The 4,354-nt window shown below is 41.5% G+C and overlaps 1 long non-coding RNA gene across 1 annotated transcript; it reads left to right on the plus strand.

Annotated features, from left to right (window-relative positions):
• Positions 1-1,846: 1,846 nt before the first annotated feature.
• Positions 1,847-3,152, plus strand: LOC124027275. Its single transcript, XR_006837387.1, has 2 exons — positions 1,847-2,546; positions 2,599-3,152. It is a non-coding gene; the product is annotated as an uncharacterized LOC124027275 (long non-coding RNA).
• Positions 3,153-4,354: the final 1,202 nt, after the last annotated feature.

Consider the following 4,354-nt stretch of genomic DNA (forward strand, 5'->3'; position numbering starts at 1 on the left):
GAGACACAAGACTACCAAGATAGACTAGGACCAGTCAGGGGAGAGAGACAAAGGGGAGAGATGGGGAGAGAGAGATGGGGAGGCTGTTTCTGGGAGAACTCATCTACCCCTGGAGACACCACCAAGATCAACTGAGACCAGGGAGAGACAGAATAGAGAAGGGGGAGAGACAGAATAGAGAAGGGGAGGGATAGGGGGAGAGACAGAATAGAGTAGGGGGAGGTATAGGGGGAGAGACCGAGAATAGAGAAGGGGAGGGATAGGGGGAGAGACAGAATAGAGAAGGGGGAGGTATAGGGGGAGACAGAATAGGGGAGGGATAGGGGGGAGAGACAGAATAGAGAAGAGGGAGGGATAGGGGAGAGACAGAATAGAGAAGGGGGAGTTACAAGGGGGAGACAGAATAGAGAAGGGGAGGGATAGGGGGGAGAGACAGAATAGAGAAGGGGAGTTATAGGGGGAGACAGAATAGAGAAGGGGAGGGATAGGGGGAGAGACAGAATAGAGAAGGGGGATAGGGGGAGAGACAGAATAGAGAAGGGGAGGGATAGGGGGAGAGACAGAATAGAGAAGGGGAGGGATAGGGGGAGAGACAGAATAGACAAGGGGAGGGATAGGGGGAGAGACATAATAGGGGGAGAAGGGGGAGAGACAGAATAGAGAAGGGGAGGTATAGGGGGAGAGACATAATAGAGGAAGGGGGAGAGACAGAATAGAGAAGGGGGAGGTATAGGGGGGAGACATAATAGAGAAGGGGGAGGTATAGGGGAGAGACATAATAGAGAAGGGGAGGTATAGGGGAGAGACATAATAGAGAAGGGGGAGGTATAGGGGAGAGACATAATAGAGAAGGGGAGGTATAGGGGAGAGACATAATAGAGAAGGGGGAGGTATAGGGGGGGGAGAGACATAATAGAGAAGGGGAGGTAAGGGGGAGACAGGTATAGGGGGAGAGACATAATAGAGAAGGGGGAGGTATAGGGGGGAGAGACATAATAGAGAAGGGGGAGGTATAGGGGGAGAGACATAATAGAGAAGGGGGAGGTATAGGGGGAGAGACAGAATAGAGAAGGGGAGGTATAGGGGGAGACAGAATAGAGAAGGGATAGGGGGAGAGACATAATAGAGAAGGGGGAGGTATAGGGGGAGACAGAATAGAGAAGGGATAGGGGGAGAGACAGAATAGAGAAGGGGAGGTATAGGGGGGAGAGACAGAATAGAGAAGGGGAGGTATAGGGGGAGAGACATAATAGAGAAGGGGAGGTATAGGGGGGAGACATAATAGAGAAGGGGGAGGTATAGGGGGAGAGACAGAATAGAGAAGGGGAGGTATAGGGGGAGAGACATAATAGAGAAGGGGAGGTATAGGGGGAGACAGAATAGAGAAGGGGGAGGGATAGGGGGAAGAGACAGAACACCAAGGTTGATGAGAAGAGGGGGAGGGATAGGGGGAAGAGACAGAACACCAAGGTTGATGAGAAGAGGGGGAGGGATAGGGGGAGACAGAATAGAGAAGGGGAGGTATAGGGGGAGAGACATAATAGAGAAGGGGGAGGTATAGGGGGAGACAGAATAGAGAAGGGGAGGTATAGGGGGAGAGACAGAATAGAGAAGGAGGAGGTATAGGGGGAGACAGAATAGAGAAGGGGGGAGGGATAGGGGGAGAGACAGAATAGAGAAGGGGGAGGTATAGGGGGAGACAGAATAGAGAAGGGGGAGGGATAGGGGGAAGAGACAGAATAGAGAAGGGGAGGGATAGGGGGAAGAGACAGAATAGAGAAGGGAGTGGGACAGGGGGAGAGATAAGAACACCAAGGTTGATGAGAGGAGGGGAGGGGTGGTGGGAGAGGATGTTAGTGTGTTAGCTGCTGATGAGACCTTGTAAAGGAGATGTGTGTGTCTCCTTTTAAATCAGGTATTTAGGGCTGCTGGCACCCTATTCCCTTCATAGTGCACTACTTTTGACCAGAGCTCTATGGGGCTCTGGTCAAAAGTAGTGCACTATGTAGGGAATAGGGTGCCATTTGATGCTGTCTAAAGCATCTACTGCACTAATTACTCCTTGTCTTATTTAACTCCAGATGTATTTTATATTATAAGATTAAAATAAAACATTCACATTTTTAGGATGAATTGATTGTTTATACATTCCGACTAATGTGTATTGAGATTATGTCAATGCATTTATTTTCATTGAAAACATTCAGTATTTATTCTTAGTTTAGTACTCTAGGTCATTTTTTTACTCTGGTAATGTGCCATTTTCCCCCCTAAAAACCTGCTAACCCCAAACCTACAGTACAGTATCTAACTGCCAGATAAGTACTAGAGTATAGAAGTACTGTATTCAGTACAGTATCTAACTGCCAGAGAAGTACTAGAGTATAGAGGTACTGTATTCAGTACAGTATCTAACTGCCAGAGAAGTACTAGAGTATAGAGGTACTGTATTCAGTACAGTATCTAACTGCCAGAGAAGTACTAGAGTATAGAAGTACTGTATTTAGTACAGTATCTAACTACCAGAGAAGTACTAGAGTATAGAGGTACTGTATTCAGTACAGTATCTAACTACCAGAGAAGTACTAGAGTATAGAGGTACTGTATTTATTTAACCTTTTTATTTAGCATTACATTTGAAAGATTCTCCTAACTTTCCCCATTTTCCCAGGTTTTCCTTCTGAAATCCTGGTTATAATATTCCCTGAATCTGGAGGGAAGAAGCAGGAAATCAGGGAATCCTCCATCTGGGAATTCTGGAATACAAAAAGGGATTTCTCAACTTTATTGAGAGCCTTTATTTTTTAACAATAACAACCTGGTATTATCCTGGTTTATCTTCTCAGAACGTATTTTTTAAAAAATCTTTAATTTCATAGACTGATTTTTTTGCTGTTGTGCCATAATGGAAGAAATAAGAAAACAATTGATTCTAAATCAGGACCGTAGTTTGTCATATTGTCATGTTTGATTGCATTTGATTTGTGTTGAGTGTTGACTACTACTGAAGTTGTTGAATGTACAACTCTGGGGATGTGTCTCAAATGGAACGCTATAGACTAAGTAGTGCACTACTTTTTGACTAGGGCTATGTGGTCCGTATCCCCAATGTTCCTTTCATAATAATAAAGGCCCAGTTGGTTTGAAAAGGAGTAGCCTCATTGTTTTACAGTTTAGAGAGAGAGAGAGAGAGAGAGAGAGAGAGAGAGAGAGAGAGAGAGAGAGAGAGAGAGAGAGAGACAAGAGAGAGAGAGAGAGAGAGAGAGAGAGAGAGAGAGAGAGAGAGAGAGAGAGAGAGAGAGAGAGAGAAGAGAGAGAGAGAGAGAGAGAGAGAGAGAGAAGAGAGAGAGAGAGAGAGAGAGAGAGAGAGAGAGAGAGAGAGAGAGAGAGAGAGAGAGAGAGAGAGAGAGAGATTTTTTTTTATATTTGTGTATATATATATAGAGAGAGAGAGGTTTTATATATATATATATATAGAGAGAGAGTTTTTATATATAGAGAGAGAGAGGTTTTTATATGTATATATATATAGAGAGAGAGGTTTATATATATATATAGAGAGAGAGAGGTTTATATATATATATATAGAGAGAGAGAGAGAGGTTTGTTATATATATATATAGAGAGAGAGAGGATATATATATAGAGAGAGAGAGAGGTTTTTATAGAGAGAGAGTATATATATAGAGAGATTTTTATGTTTGTGTATATATATAGAGAGAGAGGTTTGTATATATATAGAGAGAGAGGTTTTTATATGTTTGTATATATATATAGAGAGGAGAGAGAGGTTTATATATATATATATAGAGAGAGGTTTTTATGTTTGTTTTATATATAGAGAGAGAGAGGTTTTTATATGTTTGTATATATATATAGAGAGAGAGGTTTTATATATATATATATAGAGAGAGAGGTTTTTTTATATAGAGAGAGAGGTTTTTATATATATATAGAGAGAGAGAGGTTTATATATATATATATATAGAGAGAGAGAGGTTTATATATATATATATAGAGAGAGAGAGAGAGAGGTTTTTATATATATATATAGAGAGAGAGAGAGAGGTTTTTATATGTGTATATATATATAGAGAGAGAGAGGTTTTTATATGTGTATATATATATAGAGAGAGAGGGAGAGGTTTATACACTTCTCAAAAAAATAAAGGGAACACTAAAATAACACATCCTAGATCTGAATGAATGAAATATTCTTATTAAATACTTTTGTCTTTACATAGTTGAATGAGCTGACAACACAATCACACACAAATTATCAATGGAAATCAAATGTATCAACCCATGGAGATCTGGATTTGGAGTCGGACTCAAAATTAAAGTGGAAAACCAC

This window comes from Oncorhynchus gorbuscha, unplaced genomic scaffold (genome assembly GCF_021184085.1).
Source record: "Oncorhynchus gorbuscha isolate QuinsamMale2020 ecotype Even-year unplaced genomic scaffold, OgorEven_v1.0 Un_scaffold_3061, whole genome shotgun sequence".
NCBI lineage: Eukaryota > Metazoa > Chordata > Actinopteri > Salmoniformes > Salmonidae > Oncorhynchus > Oncorhynchus gorbuscha.